Raw genomic sequence first — 23,443 nt, forward strand, 5'->3', positions numbered from 1 at the left:
TGGGCTCTCCACTGTGCATTAAGAATTTTGTAAACTGGTTAAGGAGATTCACAGTTGCTTGCCCTGTTCACACATCCCAGATCACCTGCAGAGAGTGACAGATTCTGAAATGGAATTCTAGTCAGTGTAAAAGCTAATAGAAAGACTCTGGGCAAGTTTTTAAGTGTTACGTAGTTCAGTCACCATTGACTGCATAATCCATGGCAACACTCTTTTGGAGCCGAGATGGGTAATGCCACAAAGGGGTTTCAGCATTGATGCTGAACAGCCAATTTCCTGTTCAGGATTAATCCAAGCAGGCTTGGATCTCTTCTGGGCCACGGAGTCTAGATCGCTGACAGGTTGCGTGTGACCTGAATATTAGAACTAGAGAATGCTTGCTTATGTAAAAGTGTAAGTAATCTCAAAAAAAAACAAATTTACTGTGGTTAATCCCTCAGAGTAAATCCGGATAATGCAATTTGATGACGTGCTTTCTAAAACAGAGTCGATGTAACTTGCCAATTGTTCTGAATGATCAGGTTCTAAATGGCATAACACCTCATCTGAAAATAGTGTAGCTTTGAACAGTGGGTACATGAGTACATGCATTTCAAATGGTGGCTGTAACTAAGGAAGTGCATACTTGTAAGATTCACTTTTTGTGTTTTATATAGAGTATGTGTGGGAGGGTGGCAGCAGCAAACCTATCTCTGAGTTCTCGAAAAACTGGGTAAACATTGTAACTAGTGTTTATTGGTGGCAACCTGCATAAGTAAGGCAGTCTTTTCTTATTTTGTTAATCAGATAAATGAGCATAGGGAGAGGGAAGAAAATGATGAACTTTTTAAAATATAAATTATCCTGTTTTATTTCTATGTCTTACCATTTTCCTCTATCTTCTGCCAACTACCCAATTAACACAACATGGATCAAACATTTGAGATTATGCTGCTGTAATTGAAACCAAGATATTGCTTTTAACAGCAAGCTAGTTGTGTGCATTACCATGAATTCAATTTCTAAAACTGAAATATGACTAAATTGACGGATGGTAGTTACTGGGGTGCTGTTTTAGTTTTAAATTGGGGCTATTGAGTACAACAACATACATTTATGTAACGCCTTTTAACACAGGACAACATCCTCTCGTTTCGCCAGTGGTGGGTCTGGTGGTGGGGACCAATAAGTTGGAAATCCGCTGGCATAAACGTTGCAATTCTCTCAATGGACTGTAAATGGTGGGTTGGTTTTCAAGGTGGCATGAGTGTCATTTGCATCTCATGAATGCTCATTAAAACAGCTGGCCCCCTAGTGTCCCATCAGGCCTTCCAGCCTTGTGTCATGCCAGTGTGGAATTACGCTGGGCTAAAACCCAATGCGTAAACAGTGCCTTACGCAAGACAGCTCTCAGTTCACAATAAGTTTCAAGGCATGTTCAACAGAGCCTTTCTGTTATAGTGCTAAGCTGCTCCTGATTCACTGCTCTAGGGCAGACTGGTTCCTGCCTCCATCTTCGTGCTGAGCGAGTCTTCACGGACAACACTGTGCTGCTGATCTCATGGACCCTCCTGAGTCACCGAGTTGGATCAGTATTGTGTCTGGGGTGGGGGAGTTCAGTGTCTCATTCCGCCGGTACCACACACCACTGCCGAGCTGGACAGCACTGTGCTATGAGACTCGTGCAGCCACTGCAAAAGATGTCTAAAGTTCAACCAGGGTGGAGTGCAAGGTGAGAATGGAGTAGCCTTATGAAGACAAGGGTGGCAATATGGAAGGAGGGCAATGCAAGGAAAGGTGAGGGCTCATAATGGCAGGCAGAGGGACAAGGAGGTGGATGAAGAAAAACAGTGGAAGACAGAGGAGAGACTGAGGGGAGGGAAGTTGGAACCTGACAAGGCTACATGAATGGCTCACAAACATAGGGGTCAAAGGATACTACATTGTTTACTGGAAGGGGATGGATGAACACTCCAGATACGGCGAATAGAGGTCCAAATGGATTACTGGCATCTCTAATAGTGATGGCTTGGAACTCGGATGATTGAATCGAGGAACAGACTTCTTCCTAAGGCTGCTAGTCTTTCCCTCTGAGTTGCTGACATCCTGCGCAGTCTGGCGAAGACGGGTGTGCTGGACTGACGTTTGAGTGCGGCACTGGGACTTTTGAACCTGGCAGCTGACCGTGGGCAGACCGATCAGCTGCCAGGAGACTCAGATGGAATTTGTCTGTGCATAATGAGTTTTTTATAAGGGTACAAGGGCAGAATGTGGCTTCACTCCTTGTGCTCAACCTGGTGTATGGGGACACTTATCAATATGAACCTCAGCATCCAGTCGCTCTCCTCGGACTGTGTGCCCATTGCCAACTATCTAAGGGGATATAGTTGCTTGCTCAATTGGGCAATGGTACAGGCAAACTCTGGCAGCCATTAACTTGTGAAGTCAATACGCCAAGGGTTAAATGCCACCCTCTCTCATCCTTCCCTACACCACCCACCCTCCTCCCCCCCCCCCCCCCCCCCCCCCCGATCTCTTCGAGTCAATCATCCACTCTCTCTCCCAAAGTCAACCCTTCAGTCAACACCCTGGTACCCTTCCAGTCATAACCTGGTCTCCATTCCAGTTTTACCCCGGTTTCTCCAGTCAAACCTGGAGTCCCACAATTCGAGCCTTGCTGGCTCCTGAGTCAAACTCAGATACCCCTGGGTCAAACCTTGATTCCCCCTTGACGTTTAATCCCTCCCTTCTATGCGACCCCCGACTACGTGGAGCAGCTCTGCGACTACTGCACTTATTTCTGAGCTACTCTTGGAGACGTGCTCGCCTTTGAAAGCCAGTTGTGCTTTGCTCCATTCTGACATCACACCACCATGGATAGATTTTTTTTTGAAGAATGTTATGATATTCGGGTGAATGGGATTGATAATGAGGTTCTCAGCATTCAGTGGTGGGAAACACAGGCATTATTGACAGGAGGAGGGGTTGACCGTGGCAAGATTTCATACTGATGGAAAATGCGACTTTGCACTATGTGTGACATTTTCTACTCCCATTGCAGAACCCACCCATCAAGAACAACGTCTCTGTCTGCCTGCCTCGATAGTTATACTTCCAGAGTACAATTGTGACTATACCAGTTCGTGCAACTTGTCTTAAAACAAAGATCTGTTTAATAATAAATCGATCATTCTGAGTTGCCTGAAAGTCTCTTATTCTGGGTTTAACAGCAGCAGCAAAGGTAAACAATTAACTTTGCTCTGATGAAGGATCACCCAAACTCAAAACATTGGCTCTATTCTCTCTCCAAAAATGCTGTCAGACCTGCTGAGATTTTCCAGCATTTTCTGCTTTTGTTTCAGGTTCCAGCATCCACAGTGATCTGTTTTTAAATTAAATAATTAACAATTTTGGTGAGTAAATTACATTTTTAAACTAATGGTGTGACCAATAGTGGGGCTGGATAAACTGCATGCTCCTCCAATGTAACAATGCACACCACATCGACCGCACTACCCTCATCTACTCTCTCTCATACTTTAGAATCATAGAGTCACTACAGTGCAGAAAGAGGTCATTCAGCCCATTGAGTCTGCATTGACTCTGATAGGCATTCCACCTAGACTCTATCCCTGAATCCCACATATTTACCCCATTAATCCCCCTAACCTACACAGCTTTGGACACTAAGAAACAACGTAGCATGGCCAATCCACCTAACCTGCACATCTTTGGAGTGTGGGAGGAAACCAGAACACCCGGAGGAAACCCACACAGACACATGGAGAATGTATAAACTCCACACAGATAGTCACCAAGGCCAGAATCAACTCAGATTTCTTGACACTGATGCAGCAGTGCTAATCACTGTCCACTGTGCCACACGTCATGAAAATATTTCCTTAATTTAAGGTTTGTACTTTCCAGACGCTACATGATGCCTTGTCTAACCAGTAAAATTAGGGTGACCAGTTTGAGATCATTGACAGTCCAGAGCAGACTCTTTGGCGGAATGTATAGATTTAGGTGAGGGTGGGGTTTTAGCAATGGCAAAAATGCAAATGTTTCCACACACACACACACACACACACACACACACACACACACACACACACACACACAAACACACTATTTAATTCAAGAGGAGCTATATTGCATTCAAAAGGTTAACTTTATTTGTCCCCACAGACACAACATTCGTGCTGAATTTTTCCAGCATTTTCTCTTGTTTAATTCTTAGATTGGTTGCTTGAAATGTGCTCCAAGGAGGACATTTATAAGGAAGTAGGGTGCTACTTCAATCTCTCTTTTACTGATGAACCCATGGTTTTCTTCAGACTTTCAGCGAAGCTTTAACCCGAACAGAGTGGCAATTTGAGGGGGCTAACTAAAAGTTATACAAGAACTCGAGCAAATGTGTGCTGCTGCTTTTTTTGCCTGTAAAGGGTGGGGGGAATTGGTTCACGGTACGTTTACTCATTGTTTACTTTCTACGCTTTGAAGGTTTTCTGAATCCAATCAAAACAGGACTGATGACACCCTGACTGTTTAGATTGGATTTTGAATGAGGAGCAATATAACCATCAACCGCAGTAAGAGGTTCCACAAATACATTAGGCAGGTGACTGGGTTGCTAGGCCCAGCAAACAATTATGTCAACCGTTCCGGCATTGGCAGGATTCCGAATGAGTGAACACTTGGGTTTGTGGCTCTGGCTGACTTCTCACTGGCGCAAATGTCACTGATTGCAGCACATTGCAATTGATGCATCCTTGTGCCAACCAGGAGTATTTGCTATCTGCACATTCTTCCATTCCAGTAAAAGTGCAGCTGTGAGTGCAACCACAAAAGATGACAAAGCAAATTTACCCTAGATTTCTGAGGATCAGCCAATAATGCTTTTGCCCTGTGGCAGTCCAAAGTCCCTGACATCTTCAGATCTGTAAGCAGACTTGAGGTGTGGTGACTGGAGACTTGGGATGCCTCAATCCTTGGCACAACCAAAGATCTAAAATTGTGCTTAGGAGGAGAAGTTTGACTGTATCAGGGGCAGCATGGTTAAGTTGGGCCGAAGGGCCTGTTTCCATGCTGTAAATCTCTGACTCTATTCAGCCATCCAGAGGAAAGGAATCTTGGAAGGCAGCATGGAAACCGAAAAGTGGATCATTGCTGAAGCTATATGAGTAGGAGAAATATTTGGAGAGCATTCTAAGGTGAGATCTTCAAAGGTGGAGATGAAAATCTTCATGAGAAAAAACAAATTTTCTGTGAGACTAGTTGGTTCACAAGGTGACAAATGTCTGAGTAAGTTGTTGAGAAATCCATGGAATCGGCTTTAGTCACATCTTCCATTTACATTGGACATGTTTGGTTACAGCTCTGTTCTGTAACAAATCAGGTTTTTGGGATCTGACTTGTCCAGTATTAACGTTAGCTGGGATCATAATACTTGATATCAGCAGCGAGTGAAATATATGATCATTTTCATAAAGATGCAACATTCTTACCTTTTATTACTAATTAATATATGGCATGGCACAGGTGAAACCCTACCAAGGAAGCACTTGAGCACTAGAATGAATGCCAGATATTGTCTACTGTGCTCTTACAATGATATAAGTCCTTGAGCTTATTGGTTGTATAAGACACAAAACATCAATTTCTCATAGCGGATTGGGTAAGCACATTGTTGGTTCATTTATTAAGACTAGGCATGAGAACAGTCTTACATAGTTGAATAGCTTGGAGACATAGGTGTGTCTGTTCTGCTGCTTGAAGCAAAAGTGATACTAAGAATATATGTCATGACACAGTTCCCTTCCAGTGATGTCATGTCTTTAAAGGCATATTGCAACACCGTCCAACAATTTCATTAGTTGCCGAACAGGTAATATAGTAATTAGTAATAAGGTAAGAATGTTGCAACTTTATGAAAATGATCATATTTCACTCGCTGCTGATATCAAGTGTTAGGATCCCAACCAATGTTAATACTAGACAAGTCAGATCCCAGAAACCTGATTTGTTACAGATCAGAACTGTAACCAAACTTATCCAATGTAAATGAAAGATGCGACCAAAGCCGATTCCATGGATTTCTCAACAACTCATTCAGATGTTTGTCACCTTGTGAGCCAACTAGACTTACAGAAAATTTGTTTTTTTTCTCATGAAGATTTTCAATCTCCACCTTTTGAAGATCTCACCTCCGGAATGCTCTCCAAATATTTCTCCACCTCAAATGGCTTCAGCAATGATCCACCTTTCGGTTTCCATCCTGCCTTTCAAGATTCCTTTTCTCTGGATGCACTCAAGCTTCTCCTAAGAACAATTTTAGATCATGGCTGTGCCAAGCAGAATACCAATGGTCCAGGTTTTTCACAGTAAGGAGTCATCAACTTGCAGATGCATCTTCAGATCCTCGGGGCTTCTCTTGAGCCGACAGAACTCGTTGCAGACCTCTTTCATTCGAGACCTATTTCTCTGCACGTTTCTTATTGGGGATGTGAGAGAGTGCATGGAATGAAAAGGATTGGTGCACTGGCAAGTTAAGTGAAGGTGAGGAGTGATGTGATGGAATGGGCTTGAAAAAGTGGAGTTGTGGGCCATTGGGAGTGAAGTGATGCACACAGCAATATGTAGGTAAATTGAGTTGCTTTTCTTGACTTGGGTATGTTGTCAAAGCACTTCCTGCACTGATTCCAGGGTGGTGGCAATATGTCCTTGTGCCCCCTCCAATTATACCTTCTTTATGGCCACAGCAGCAGGTTTTGTCTACAGTGCTTGAGATCAGAGTTAATACTGGGCCTCAGTTGCACATTAATATTTACTAATGCAAGTGCCGTAGGGTTATGTAAGAGATTCATTCAGCACTCTGGCACTATTAATATTTGCCTTTACTCCAAGAAAATAATAATAATCCATTGATCACAATTGTAGATAAAGCAAAAGAAGTAAAACTGTTCAATAAAATAAGATGGATGCAAGGATTTTGCAAATTATATGAAGTAATGAGAATTCAAGTGTACTTTTACAGTAGGCTTTATTTCATTTATATGAATTTGTGGAGCCTGATACTGAAAGTGAAATTCTCTGGTCACATATTGGAGCCTTTTGTAATTGAATATTTATGAGATATATTTTGGTTCTGTTTCTTGGTTCTTCCAAGGCAGAGAGCAGAATATTAATCTTTTCCTGAACTCTTTCAGCTGCTTGGAAGCCTGTAGAACCATCCATGAGAGGAAGAGGGTGGGGAGGGTTATAGCAATGGCTAAAGGTGACAACAGCCTCTCATACGCATAAACTCACATCCCAACACTCTGTTCTGCTTAATGTTGGGACTCTGATGTGATCCTGCCCCTACATCAGAATTGTTTACCCAGAAAAATGACTGTCCCAGATGTGATGCAGTAGAAACCAAAAATGCCAAGTGCTAGCAAAGGACATTAGATACTGAACTGATTTAACCTTGTAGCAATTAAACGTTTCTTCTAAGTTTAGCAAATGTTGTCCCTGGGTTAACTATTTAGTGACACATTAGAAATTGCTAACTTTTAATAGTGTCCTCAGGGGCTATTGAGCAGCACGTTGGTATGCAATCCTCATGCATAAGGAATTGTAGCTAAATCATGGCAAGATATCCCGTGATGTTTCTTAGTCACATGCGATTAGTTTTGCAGATGTTGTAAGGAGATTGTTATTATCTTTTTTTTTTCACATAACAGTAAAATTATACATGGAGGATGTAAATACATCATTATGATTCTCACATTTCACTTTTTTTATCAATAGCTTCAAATGGAACTGCTAGATTTGTAGTAATTCTATAATTATAGAATTCTACAGTACAGAAGTCGGCCATCCAGCCCACTGAGTCTACACCAATCACAATCCCACTCCCATGCATTTACCCTAGCTGGACCCCTGACACTAAGGGGCAATTTAGCATGGCCAATCTACCTAACCCCATATCTTTGCACTGAGAGAGGAAACCGGAGCACCCAGAGGAAATCTACATAGACACAGGGAGAACATACAAACTCCACACAGACAGTGACCCAAGCTGGGAATCGAACCCTGGTCCCTGGTGCTGACAGGCAGCAGTGCTAACCACTGTGCCACCATGCTACCCATATTAACTCCAATTCAATTAACATTAACTCCAATTCCACACTTCAGTTGAAATCACAGCTTAATAATCAAAATAGATTTCTTTTAGAAGGTTACTACCAAGGCAGAAACCCAATTGAGGATTGTCTTTCTTGTTCTAAACTGTAAATGTGATGCTGGCCCTGGTTCTAGAAACTGTTACAGCTGTAAGGTTCTCTTCCAACTATTGCAGGAGTCAATAATTGTTTTAATTTCTCTGTGCAAGCTCGAGATTAATTCAGAATAAAGCTTCCTCTTTAAGGCAAATTTCATTTGATTTATTATTGTTACACGTACTGGGATACAGTGAAAAGTATTGTTTCTGGCACGCTATACAGGCAAAGCATATCATTCATAAAATACACAGGAGAAGGAAAGGATAGGGTGCAGAATATCATGTTGCAGTTACAGGCAGGGTGAAGAGAAAACGCTGGAAAATCTCAGCAGACCTGGCAGCATCTGTAAGGAGAGAAAAGAGCTGAAATTTCACCAGATGACCCAAGGGTCAGCTGGACTCGAAATGTCAGCTCTTTTCTCTCCTTACAGATGCTGCCAGGTCTGCTGAGATTTTCCAGCGTTTTCTCTTTTTTGGTTTCAGATTCCAGCATCCACAGTAATTTTGCTTTTATATGGGGTGAAGAGAGAGATCAGCTTAATATATGGTAATTCAAACAGTTTGAAAGACTTCAGTTTTAGCAACATAGGTCATAAAAGATGAAATTAGAGGGTATGCTGGGGACAGCTTGCAAGAAGTCGCCTCCCTCCAGCACCATTTCTTTTTCCCCAACCCTCAATCTCCACATGCCTATGCCCCCTTTACAACCAGAGTCAACATGGTTTTGTGAACAGGTAATCATATTTAACAAACTTATTGTTGAACCCAAGTAGTGTTTTTTCATTTTTTTTTAGTTGCCGCATATTGCCAAAACTTCACAACAACCAACTAGCAACTGATATTTTCACAACAAATTCATATCGTATTCTCACACAATAGAGGGATATGTATTGGATATAATAGTTTCAAGGAAGTTCAGAGATTCTCCATCACTTTGGTTAGTAAAATACTCCTGGGGTTACCAAATAGCTACCTGTAGTAACCATCTTGAATAAATGTGTCACTTTGTCACTATTTGCATCCAAAAATGAGAAGGAATTATTCAATTCTGCCAGTGATCTACTGTGTTATGATAACCTTAATTTCTTTCTGATCTATTTGAAACATTCAGTTGAAGAAAAATAATGTTGTTTCCTGGTTGAGGTTCTTAACTGATGTTACTAAGCCACCACACATGGCCTTGAAAAAAAGAAAATGTGTCCTGAAAATCAGACTTAATGAGTTAGCTTGGACTGGAATGCTCAGAGTTAAAAGGTATACAAGATGTAGGAGAAGGTGGTGTTCTGTGACATTCACCAAAATGCTGTGTAGCCTCCATCGTCAACACTGCCAATGACAATCAGCCCTTTAATGATCACCCAAACAGATATTTCTAGCACTGGCTTCATCTCCTCCACCAAAATAAACACAGGTTAAGTCTGTGCTTCACCTTTATGATCCCATCTTGGTCACCTTTAGAGGCTCTTTAACATTTAAAATAGCCAAAAAAAATCACTCCCCACATGCCTTTAGTCTTTTTTTTTCAGTAAAAGCCAATGAAAATCAAAAGAAAATTGGGCAGTGTGTAAAACACTTGTCCACAGTCGCCTGTTTATCCACTGTCTGTTACAAAAAGTGAAAACCCAGCCTCAAGTGTTTGTCCATTTAGGAATTCAGGAGGGTTTGGGGAAATCTAAATTGTCAGTCACCTGGATCCATATTATTTGTGGGGCGGGAACCCACACTCCCTTCTGTCACTGATATTTTAAAGATCTGGATGATATTTTCATTGACTTGTGGTGAAATGACTTTTTAAACATAGTGGCAATTAATGAATTACATTTTTTTAAAGCTGTTTTTATGCTTCCTATTGTCAGTATTGGTTTCATTTGGTTCTAGCCAATGGATCAAAAGGCAATGGAGTATCATAGCGATCATGGTGGATAGAGTGCTGCAACTTTGCATTGAGGGTATGTGGGACCATTGAGTGGAGAACCATAGCTTGGTATAAGGGGCATGAAGAAGATATTTGGAACTCAAAAGAAAAAAAGTCTCAGCATACGGACTGGAGTTCATGATTCCTCTGAGGTGCAGTAGAACCATAACTCTTTACTCTTCTTTTACCTTCTATGTTTCTATAGGCTATTGAGTTGGATAATCAGCCATGATTGTAATGAATGGGCGGAACAGGCTTGAAGGGCCAAATGGCCTCTGCCTGCTCCTATCATCTTCTAAGTGTCTTACCAGCTTCATGAAAAGTGCAGAGGGGTAGGACATGCCTATCTCCACAATGGAGCCAGGTCAGGAGTGCTAGTGCAAGCTTTTGACATAAGCAGCTTGTATCCTTCACTCCAAATGTCAGACAGCCTGATAATGGGGTCAGAAATCCCAGAATCAAGACCTGCTTGCCATGTTTAATGGGTTCCTGGGTTCTACTGACTGTGAAAATCCAGCCTATTCTGCTTTGAAACGTGCCTGAAAATATTTTGGATTTATATTTCAGACCAGAACAAGCTGGCTAAAACTAGCTCGGACAGCAGAGGTCGGAAGGTTTTGTCTTTAATCAAATGCTGCTGTCTGTCTGGTGTGTTTGCAGCTCCAGGCTTATCATGCCATAGACCAAATGTGACCATATTCAGTGATGATGATTTGACCAATATAGCAATGAACATTTCACAGGCCTTAAGTGTAGACACTAGTCTAAAGTGACACTTTGAGGATGCAGCACAATACTTTCTGTACCATCATAAAACAAAGGTAAGGACATGGCTGGACAGTGCCCCCTGGTGTCTCGATGATGTCACCGATTGTGGGGATGACTTTAATGCTGGTGATGAGGGGGTTGCTTTAAAGGCTAATCTAAGATCAGGGCACCCTTTGAAAAGCGTGCCACAATGTCTGAGGAGCAGGCCCTGCCAGTGTCTTTTAGATCCTGCTCCTCTCGTTCATGGTACAAATAAGAACCCCCGCCACCCGCCCACAATGAACCCTTCCAAAAGAATGACTAAGGGGGGAGGATTGCGATCAAGATCGTGCTGACTGACCCGTAAGGGAATCGCAACTTGTTCCCCACCCAGAGTTAACACTTCTCATCTATTTTGGTGAATTGCGACCACTATTTTGTCAAATGTTTTGCATTTTAAAACTTCAAACAAATGATGAAGATCCCAACACAAAGGGTGCACTATTTTTTAGCCCTGACAGTTGGCGTAGTGAGCAGAATATTCACTGGTTAATAAAAGCCCCAAGGGAGAGGGCAGGAAAGGTCATTTATGTACATGTGAGCCGGAAAGGAGCATACCATAAGAATTGAAACAAGTTAAAGCAGAGAGAAACTTGAACTATCAATAACAACAGATACCCAATAATCTTGCATCTTATCCTATAGTTTACAGGAAAAACTGTTTATGCATGCATAAAAAATTTGGAATTAAAAGTTGAATGATGATCGTGAAATCATTATCAATTGCCATAAAAGTCCATCTTGTTCATTAATATCCTTCAGGGAAGGAAATCTGCTGTCCTTACCCTGTCTGACCTACATGTGACTCCAGACCTACAGCAATGTGGTTGATTCTTAAATGCACTCTGAAATGGAGGGCAGTTAGGGATGGGCGATTAAATTCTGGCCCAGCCAGCAATTCCCACATCCCGTAAATGAATTTTTAAAAAAAAGGAACATGCTGGATGAACCCAGTAACCTTGTTTCTCTCCAGAGATAATGTTTTAGATTAAAATGGCCCTTTTACAGAAGGGCCTGCTGAGTTTCTTCAGCATATTCTGTTTTTATTTCAGATTTCCAGCATCCACAGTAGTTTTGCTTGCGTTTATGTACATGGTCTGCTAACAAAATTAACAAAGCTGTAATCCAGAGGAAAATTAGATTAAACTGGGAAAAGGTGTATCTTGGTCTCTCATTAAGGCCTGACTAACAAATTATAGTAATTTCAATAAAATAGGATACTACAAGATGTGTAGACATCTCCCCTCATTGGGGTGTAGCCATTTGTCATCCAACTAGCATTTATTGCAGATGAGGTACTTTTTGGGTCAATGAACGAATAGTAGATTTTAATATGGTGAAAATGCTAAGTTGGTTTATTAATATTAGAGAAATTGAAAATAATTTAGTTGTAGCAGAGCGCCCTGCATGTCTTTTACTTCTAGTGAGTATATGGGTGGGATGAATTGAATAAGAAGGCATGTGAAGTCTGCAAGGAAAGTTAATTTTTCATCTGAGAACTCGAATGCAGAGATCATATCACAAAACAAAAATGATGAAAAATACTCAGCAGGTTGCGCAACATTTTGTGGAGAGGGAATCGGTATTAACATGTCAGGTCAGTGATCTTTCCCTATGATCCCAGTTATAACTTTCACCTTGCCCAACTTTTTTGATTATAAAGCAGGTAAAATTACCATCATCTGCATCCCGAGTTAGTAATCCTGGCTGTCGTTGCAAGAAATTGAAGCATACTTTTCAATTATTTGGGTACTGTTGGCACTGAAAATAATAATCAAAATCAATTTTTTTGACCATCCCCCTTAGTTTCTCCCTCAGATGTTTCACCCTTGGTGATCTCATCACTTCCCCATCTGAAGTATAGAATTACATAAATTTTTTACATCCGGCGTGTGTTTTCACATCTCCTCCAAGTACCACTCTTAATGTGTACACTTGAATATAAAATTATTTTTCAAACTGGTCAGATTGCATTCATAGAAAAATCACAAATTACAATAAGCAGGGAATGAAGCCAGATAAAAACCATAATGAAGGGAAATGGAATGACTATAATTTGCTCACAACTCTTCAGAAATATTTTTGGTTGGTGGTTCCTTAGCAACTTAGGTTTACTGTTCATTTTAGAATTACAGAAAAGGAGACATGCTATTAAAGTTTGGCACTTTGCACACAACAGAACACATTCACAAGAATACCAAATCTAAAGGGAACTGCTGCATGAGAAGAGGGTGTCGATTGGCAAGAGAACTCTTGATCGATAGAGGCATTGCTGTGGAGAACGTACCAGAGGACAGTTAAGTACCAAGCAGGTTGACTCTGGTCGAGGCATTGCCGTGGGAACGAACTGGCGTGGCTCACTTTATGCACACTAGAAGCTACATATATTGAGTCAGAGAAGATGGAAGTTGAGTCAGGAGGATGGGTTATTAGTAAGGGGAGTGAGTCGGTGAAAATGGATGCCGAGTCTGTGGAGACTGGAATTGATTTGACGAAGGTGGGACAGTTCAGGGTGTTCACAGGCAAGTCTGAACAGTAGCACTTTGGAGGACACCTTTGGGCCACAGGCTTCTTAGAAGTGCTGCGGAGAGCAAAGGTATGCCTGAGACACTGGCAACTTGGAAAGGCCACTCAGAAGGAAGGAAAGCTTGGGAGACCAGTTTCATTGCAGTGGCGATGGGGAACACGGACTGGACATGGGTGTTTCTGAAGATGGGATATTGACAAGGATGAGACTAATGGAAAAACACATCAATGATCAGTACCTAATGCAACTGAGACCATTTTGCTTGAGCTCAATTGAAATGCTTGGAGTCAAACTTATGCCCACTCGAGCAATACTTATGCATATGATGCTAATGATTGCTGCTCACAACTTGCCCTTTAGCATATGGACTCCCTAAATCACTGTCTTGATGTGCCTGTTCCGTTGCCTGATTTGGGCATGCAACTATGTCCCTTAGAAAGGCAGTAATCTTGGTTCAGGGATAATTTATTTCCTTGTCCTTCACATAAGCAAATTCTCTACCTTCATTCAATTCTCTTCCATAGCGACTTAGTAGAATTATTGTAAATATTGGTTAATATGAAAGATATTGGGTGATCTTCCTGTGCACTCCTCAATGGTGAGTTTGGTGGTGGGACTCTATCAACATTTCCGAGCCCTCCACCCCTTCCAATGTGCCAACTTCTCCCATCCACCCTGCTAAGTCCATAGATGGATATGTAGATAACCTTCCCACCTCCTAGCCAAAGAATCTCTATGGGCCATGTCTCTGGGTCTATTCTCCATCCTTGGCCTCTGGAGGGTGTGGTACAAGTAGCCACCCATTCCTCGGAGCTGCTGCTGAGGACAGAGAAGCTTCTAGCCTTTGAATGCTGAGTCTTTCAGCTGGTGGGATTTTCTTGATGGCAGAGAATGGCCCACTGCTGGCCTGTCAATCCTGATCAGCACCAGATGTATTGGGCCTTCCAAAAAAGAGGTAGTGTGGAACTCTCACTGGCTCTCCAGCTCCTATTGCTGCCACATGTTACAGCCCAATGCATTGAAAACCAGTATCCACAGCCTTCCCTCCCTCCAACCCCCTAAGTTCACTTACGTATATCTCTGTTTCTATGGTAATTTGAAAGAGAAGTCATGATCCGGTTCAGTTATTCTGCCAGAGAGCATTAAGCACGATTTTTATTTATACAACTGGACATTAAAGTTGAGCTTGTTTAATAAATATAATAGCCTGAGCATTTTATGTGGCATCTTAGATAAAATCATGTTATTAAGCTATACTATGCCAGTATTTGATCGGATTGTCTGAAAACAGTTCACAATTGTACAGTAAGAAATCTAATTCTGTTAGAATTGAGAGTAAAACATTTGGTTATCAATCTGCTTCCATCCTTTACAGGATTCAGAATCAAAATGATTTCTGTTTATCAAGATTTTTTTTTCTGTGCAGAGGAGCAACCACTAAAACTTTGGCTGGAATTCTCTGCCACTCATGCCAGCCAGATTCTCTGGTCCTGCCAGCGGTGCACCCTTGCCAGTGGGTTTCACTCCAGCATGGGGTGACATCAATGAGAAATCCCATTGACAGCGGTGGGTAGAGAGTCCCACCGCCAGTGAACAGCGCGCCACCTTGCACTGCCAGGGAACATACGGCTGGGAGGTTGGGGAATTACGCCAATTGCATTTTGAACAAAACTGAACTCTAGTTCAGTCAAATGTAATGGAGCTTTCCTTCGTCATTGTCCAATGTCTTGATTTTCTTGTGCTTGGTGATGCTCTTGTGTCACATCAAGGCCGCTTGTAATTTTTCTTCCACTATTGATCCACTGCCTCTGGAGTCCCCAAAGGATCTATCTTTGCCGCCTTCTTTGCTACTGTTTGTCAACACATTCTGTGGTGTGAGGTCAGCTTCAATATGTATGGTGACGACATCCAGCTCCAACTCTCCACAGCCTTATTTGACCATTCTGTTGCCTCGATACAGTGAAGCCTACTTACTTGACTTCCAGTATTGAGTTGTCACTTCTTCTGATTAAATACGGTGAAGTATTAACAATGATGTGGGTATGCCGGCATTGGACTGGCATAAACACAGTAAAAAGTCTGACAACACCAGGTTTTAGTCCAACCTATTTATTTGATAATATACTCACAAGCTTTCGAGGGGACTGCCTCTTCGTCAGGTGAATGGAGAGTTCTCCATTCACCTGACGAAGAGGCAGTCCCCTCGAAAGCTTGTGAGTATATTATCAAATAAATAGGTTGGACTAAAACCTGGTGTTGTCAGACTTTTGAAGTATTAACAAACCAGAGATGACTTTTCCCAATACTAGCAATCTTGTTGATTTATAGGAATCCACGTGGGTAAACTGTTAAAGGATTAGACTTATCACCATCAGCCCCTCAGGAAAGAGGTGTATCTACACACACACACACACACACACACACACACACACACACACACACACACACACACACACACACACACACACACACACACACGTAATCCAATCCATGCTGGGGTAATTTTCATGACTGCCAGGTCTAGAACTTTCAGTCCAGCCATGAGACCCCCACCCCAGGAAAAGTGGCACGATCAAACTCTTGACCCCAGGCAAAGCCCATCCAACCTCTAGGTCTGTGGGGGGGGGGGGCTCCTTCTGCTGCAGAAGAGGGCACATGGGCAGAGAGCACTCTTTGACACCACATGGCCTGAAGGTAGGCTTGAGTGCGGTGTCTGAGGGGGCTGGGGGCTGAGTGTGGCTCTGAGGGTGGAGCCCAAGGGGGTAGACAGGTTGGATCATCCTCACATCTGGCTGGTGTGTTGGTGGGGTGACATGTTATTTGAGTGATGAGGGGGAGGATGTCCCCTTTTGCTGAGGGGGGGTGGGTGGTGGTTACTGTTTAGACTTTTGTTGGGAAGGGGGTCCTTTAATTAAGGACTTTTTTTATTTATATTTGTGATTTATATTAATAATTAATAGCCAGGGTGCCCTTGAGCATCATAGAGATTTACAGCATGGAAACAGACCCTTCGGCCCAACTTATCCATACCATCCTTTTTTAACCCATAAGCTAGTCCCAATTGCCCGCATTTGGCCCATATCCCTCTATAGCCATCTTACCCAGGTAACAGTTTAAATGCTTTTTAAAATTGTACCTGCCTGTACTACTACCTCTGGCAGCTTGTTCCAGGCACTCACCACCCTCTGTGAGAAAATTGCCTCTCTGGACACTTTTTTATATCTCTCCACTCTCACCTTTTAAACCAATGCTGTCTCATTTTAGACTCTCCAGTTTTTGGGAAAAGATATTAACAATCCGGCTGATCTATGCCCCTCATTTATTTTATAGACCTCTAAAATCACCCCTAAGCCTTCTATGCTCCGGAGAGAAAAATCCCAGTCTATCCAGCCTCTCCTTAATAATACAAACCATCAAGTCCCAGTAACATCCTAGTAAATCTTTTCTGCGCTTTTTCTAGTTTAATAATATCCTTTCTATAATAGGGTGGCCAGAATTGTACACGGTATTCCAAGTGTGGCCTTACCAACGTCTTGTACAACTTCAACAAGACATCCCAACTCCTGTATTCAATGTTCTGTGAGTGAGTACGTCAAAACTCCTAAATAGCATTGTCATTTATTCAAGGCTGCATCAACACACACTTTGTGTACTATAGAGTCCAGTTTAAAATTATTTAATTGTATATGGGCCATGATTATATTGAATGATGGAACAGGTTTGATGAGCCAAATGGTCTTTTTTCCTGCTTCTTTTGCTTATATTCTTATGCAGTGTGTTTCATTTTATTCCATGTAGAACCAGAAGCTCTTTAATTCAAGTTCTTGTGTTTGTGTAGCTGTGGCTGGGGTTAAAACAAAATTGCAGCAACACCTTTTCTTTGTAAAGTTGTGCAATCATTCAAGGCACAGGCCATGCTGTTTGTGATCAGCTGGGGATGACCTGAGTTGATTGGAATCACTATTCAAACTGCCCTGAACCAGGTGAACAAAATTGCTATTTGATCCTGTGTAGAAAATGGCAATAAATAATCAACTGTGTGTCTCATTGAAATTTTCAGAGAGCTGAGGATTAATGAGTCACCTTTTTTTAAAGTTCTTGTTGCAGCTGATAGTTTTGTCATGGAAAACATCTTTGTAATTCGAACATTAGAGTGTTTTTGTATTACCTTTCGGAATGCAGATGTCATGATCCTTAATCAGTGTTACTTGTACTAAATCTGAACAACTGCTACAGTTTTGCTTGTCTTGGTGACCCTGGCTAAACGCACAACAGTGTTGCAATTTTTCAGATCTAAAATTCCAAGAGGAGACCAGGTAATAAGATTCAGGAATATAATGAGCAGGAAATGATTGGACTCCTATCTTGGTGTTCTGTACAATGTAGAAGTCATACATTTCAAGACAGAATTTCCCCTGCATTGGGCAGAATTCTCCCACTGGGACTAAGTCTATTGGCAGGGATGGGAATGTTGGGGGTGTTTCACCCTATCTCCTGGCCCTGACCTCATTAGTTATGCAAACAAGTGTTTTACATCGTATTCCATGGTGGGACAGGCCTGGTGGCGCATAGTCTGCCATTTTATCTAGGCACCATATTGAAAAGTGGCCCAACATAACTTAGCCCATCAACGGAGAAAGAGGATGGACTTCCTGAAAATGCAGATGGATCTCTGGAAGCACTCTGAGGCTGGAAGGTGGACCTTCTGAGAAAGGAGATGGATCTCCTCGAATATTCTGAAGCTGGGTGATGAGTCTCCTCAAGGACCCTGAATCTGGAAGAACCACCTGTAGATGCTCCTCTTGCCCACTGTTGTGGTGTTCCGGCATCCAGGAGTGCTGGTGGCCGCCATTCCCAAGTCTTAAGTTAGTCCCAGGCATTGTTCAGTTAAGTCCTGACATTATGCATGTCACATCGTTCCAGACGTGTTTTGGACTCGTGTGTTTTCCTGCAAGCATCATGAAAAATTGGCCGTTACTGGAAAGTTCTGGTTGCGTCTTTATGTGCATCTCATTAGTTGGATGAAAATCAATTTTCATGTTGGCCTCCAACCAGTTTTCTGACCTGCCACGGTGGGTGCCAGCAGAAAATACCAGCAGCTTGATTCCTTAAAGGCACACTAACCTCACATTAGTCATGGCGTGATTCAACTTTGGCCTCCCAGATTGCCTGGATCCACTACAGTTCGCTTACCGCTACAACAGGTCCACAGCAGATGCCATCTCTCTAGCCCTACACTCAACGCTTAGATAACAAAGACTCTTATTTATTGACTACAGCTCAGCCTTCAACACCATTATTCCTACGAAACTCATTTCCAAATTCCATGGCCTGGGCTCAGCTCCTCCCTCTGTGACTGGATCCTGACCAAATTCACAAGCTGCATCAGTAAGCATAGCCAACAAAACCTCCTCCACGATCATTCTCAATACTGGTGATCCACAAGGCTGTGTCCTTAGCCTCTTACTATAATCCTTATACACCTTTGACTGAGACCAAATTCTCTTCCAACTTGATTTTCAGGTTTGCTGACGACATCCCCGTAGAGGGCAGATTTCAAACAGAGTATAGGAATGAGATGGAGAAACTGGTGCGACGACAATCTCTCCCTCAATGTCCAGAAAATAAAGGAGATAGTCAACAACTTCAGGAAGGATAGTGGAAGACATGCCCTTGTCCACATCAATGGGGACGAAGTAGCAAGGGTTGAGAGCTTTAACTTTCCAGGTGTCCAGATCACCAACAATCTGTCCTGGTCCCTCCATGTTGTTGCTATAGCTTGGAAAGCCCACCAATGCCCTTATATTCTCAGGAGTTGAAAGAAACTTGGCATGTCTGCTACGACTGTCACCAACTTTTACAGATGCACCACAGAAAGCATACTTTCTGGTTCTATCACAGCTTGGTAAGAGTCCTCCTCTGTCCAAGCCCACATAAAAATTCAAAGGATTGTGAACAGAGCACAGTCCATCATCCAAACCAGCTTCCCATCCATTGACACTGTTTACACTTCCTGCTGTTTTGGAAAAGTAGCCAGCATAATCAAAAATCTTATACACCCTATACATACTCTCAACAATCTTCTTCTGTCAGGAAAAAGATACAAAAGTTTGAGGATATGTACCAACTGACTTAAAAACAGCTTCCCTGTTGCTAACAGGCTTTTGAATGGAGCTACCTCACATTAAGTTGATCTTTCTCTACACCTTAGTTATGACTCTAACACTACAATCTAGCCTCTCTCCTTTTCTTCTCCATGTTGTCTGTATAGCACACAAGGAACAATACTTTTTACTGTATACCAATACATGTGACAACAATAAATCAAACCGATTTCAATTTTATAGTGGTCTAATGAGTGCTCCTTGGGGACTGCATGACATTGTGAAAGAAACACAAAATAAGATTTTAAAAGTTGCCTGAGGGCGCTGGCTCCAATTAAAACAGCATCACACTGGTGGTAGTTGGTAATAAATAACAGTTCTAAGTTGTAACCATGGCTACTTTCAAACCAATTTGCACTCCATTACATGACTAGATCACAAAACTATTGGCATTTTCTCATGTCTGATGATTTGCTTTACCCAAGTGTTTGCCTTAATTCATGTTTGAGAATGGTGTGAGGAGACATTTCCAGCATGATCTGAACTCAAGATTAAAAGACCCGACCTCATCCCATTTGTTATCCTGACCAATTACTTTTGCTATTAACATGGAGTCACTGTAATGTGGATGTGATTGGATTCTAAATCCATCAGGGTTATTTAAAAATAGGAAGATTGCTGCTTTTTCTTTTTCCAAATGTAACATACAGAAACAGAAAATGGAGTGAGAAACTCGAAGTGTAAGCTCTTTGCGGCGACTTAGATGAATGTAGTTTACTCCTGAATTTTGGCACATGTGCTTGGGTTCTTGAAGTGGAGAAGCCATTTGAGTTATCTGACAACAATACATGCAGGAATTCTGTGTGGATGTATCTCAGAAATTGATATTAGGAAGGCTAATCTCAGTCTAAATTTAGATCAAATATATGATTGAGAAATAATTTTCTTATCAGATGCCTTTTCTTTCTACAGATTAAATTGATAGAACCTGCATAGATTTTGAATGCACAATTGTCTAAAGGCTTGATAATGAAGAGTTGGGAATTAGAAGCAAAAATCAACAATAGTAAGTCTATATCTGCTTTTAATGCATGGAAATAAAACTCTTAGTGTTACAATATAATTATTTATTGAAAAATATTGCTATTATTTACATACATCTAGAGTATATACAATGTATATACTTCATTATTAAAGCAAAATGACCTGAAATAATAGTAACGACAAAGTTGAGTTTTATTTTAAATCAAATATTGGCTGCAATTGAATGAAATCTAAGTGCTGCTGCCAGTGGGAAAATCGGTGGGTTCCAATCACTTAATGCCCCCACATGAATCACGCCAGGCCAAACATGTCAGGCATGAGAGGCTTCTGAATCAGTGATTGGCCATTCAGCTGGCATGCAGGAACACTTCCTGCTTTTCCTTCTCTCTGATTATTAATGCAGGAAGCAGCTCATTTTAGACCTCTTTTATACCAATCTTTTGAGTTATAGCTGTGGGTTTACCTCCAATAGTTTCTACTTCAGTCAGAACCCAGAATAAATAGTTGAAGCCTGTAACTGAGCTGCAGCTCAAATGAATTAGTTCATCACAAGACTAGATGTCCCACGCAATGTCCATTAAAACATGTGATATAACTGAGTCAAACCTGCAGTTCTGCCTGTGATAACTGCATCTCAATGATTCTGTCTTTCATACATACCAATAGAATGAGATGTAGTTCTGAAATTGTTCCTAGTGCAGGAGTATTAGGGTGGCATGTTACATGAGGGTTTTGAGCTTTTATACAATAAAGCAGTGGGATATAGATATATACATAAGAAGCCTCACGAGTTTCCAATCTAATATAATCATTGGAAAGCAAACACTTGCCACACAGAAGGAGAGTTGCATCAATATCAGTCCTTGCGTGCCTCCTAGTGACCAGCTGACTATCATCTCACTCAGAGATGCTGAAAATGATGAGAAAACCATCATAAAAAGATTTGTATTCTTGCATAGCACCTTTTTATCATGCCCAGAGTGTAAAAGAATTACACTGAAATGTTGTTAACGGCTCTTAAGAAGGTAAACATTGATAAGGAGGAAGCAAAATCATGTAGAGTTTGGTGCTTTAATTAACTGTCTTCGCATATAGGATCTGGCATGTTTATGAAGTGTGATAATGCCATAATTCTAAGTTCAATTCCAAATCCAAGGAAGCCACAACAAATGTCAGACTTGTGAAAATTCAAAGAGCCAGTGTTCAAGTGGACAAGATTCTGCATCCTTATCTCATAAGTCAATAAGTCTCACCTGAAGATTTTATACCCCGGAATATTGAGCTGCCAGTACTGCTCCTTCCTCAACCATGTCTGTGTGATAGCAGCAATATCATATTCCCAAATGTTAATCAACACCCTCACCTCCTCTGTCTTACTCACAAGACTCCTTGCATTAAAATAAAATCCATCCAGCCTTGCTGTACTACTCCCTCGTACCTTAACCTTTCTATAATTACTCTGCCTTCCAAACTGACTAGTTTTTATACATCACTCCTACTCTATCTCCATGTCATATTGAATCCCCCTGCCAAATTAATTTATACCTCCCTTCCCCCCACCCAACAACAGTAGCAAAATTCCCTCCAAGGTTGTTAGTCACATTCTGATTTAGGTGCAATCTGTCCAACTTGTACAGGTCCCACTTTCCACAGAAATAGAACCAGTGATCCAGAAACCTAAAGTCCTCCCTCCTACACCATTTCTTCAGCCACTCTATTCCTATATTCACTGGCATGTGGAACTGGGAGTATTCCAGAGATTGCAACATTTTGAGGTTGTGCTTTTCAGTCTGCTGCCCAGTTCCCCAAATTCTTGCTGTAGGACCTCATCCTTCCTTCTACCTGTATCATTGGTACCTGATTGTCAGGACCATGACTAAATGGTGCCTGATGGACTTCCCATTTGGTGGGGGAGGGGTTGTGGGGAAGTGTGGAAGGGAGGATTTTCACAGTAACTTCATTGCAGTATTAATGCAAGCCTATTTGTGGCACGAATAAATAAACTTAAAACTTAAGGTGGCTGTTGAAACACGTTCCCAGTCCATTAATTACATTAAAACGTATTTAAAATAGTGTCCAGAACAGGCAAGAACCTTTTTTCTCTCCAGGTGTGAGGTTGGGGGGGATCGGATGGGTGGAGTGGGGTGGAAACATGCAATGGGTTGATGCCTAATGAGAATCCCGATTTTTGGCTGTCTCGCCCAATTCAACAGGCCATTGGGATTCACATCTGGGGCTATTAGTGGCCCTGGAGAATTGTCCCCATAAGCTCAAGCCTCAATAAGTGCCTTAAATCTGCTTGGTCCAGAAAACAGAGTCAAAGTTATTCAGCTTTATTCCATCCCAAGTTGCTAAAGAAAGTGCAAGTGGAGATAGCAGAACAATTTGCCGTCATCTTACACTGTAGTCTCCATATGGGGAAGGTGCCAGAGAATCAGAGTGGCATATGTGATGCTCTTCCCCAAGGCAGGGTATAGTGATAGTCTTAACACTTATGGACCAGTTAATTTAACATTAGTGCTGAGTAAGGTTTTCGAAATAATGATCAGGGAAGAAAAATCAAGAGGCAGTTGCAGAAGTTTGAGTTAATTAAGGAGAGCCAGCACGGATTTGTAAGAGGCAGTTTGTGCATGATTCAGCCACATCGAATTTTTTGAATAAGTAACAGAAGGTTAATGGGGAATGTTTATTTTTTATATGGATTTTAAGGAAGTGTTTGACAAAGTACTGCTAAAAAGTCGATGAACGTAATGGAGGGTCAGTGAGAGGAGAGTCAGTGTCAACTTGGGTTAAAAAATTTGGCT

General features: G+C 41.7%; 1 protein-coding gene across 1 annotated transcript in view; it reads left to right on the forward strand.

Annotated features, from left to right (window-relative positions):
- atp10b (ATPase phospholipid transporting 10B) overlaps nucleotides 1–23,443 on the forward strand; it is a 253,609-nt gene that overhangs the window by 65,833 nt on the left and 164,333 nt on the right. The window contains exon 3 of the mRNA XM_080201396.1: nucleotides 20,568–20,661. The gene's annotated coding sequence lies outside the window, so the exon portion shown is untranslated. The remainder of the gene's footprint in view (nucleotides 1–20,567; nucleotides 20,662–23,443) is intronic.

Source organism: Carcharhinus amblyrhynchos, chromosome 13 (assembly GCF_965287045.1).
Source record: "Carcharhinus amblyrhynchos chromosome 13, sCarAmb.v2.hapA, whole genome shotgun sequence".
Taxonomy (NCBI): domain Eukaryota; kingdom Metazoa; phylum Chordata; class Chondrichthyes; order Carcharhiniformes; family Carcharhinidae; genus Carcharhinus; species Carcharhinus amblyrhynchos.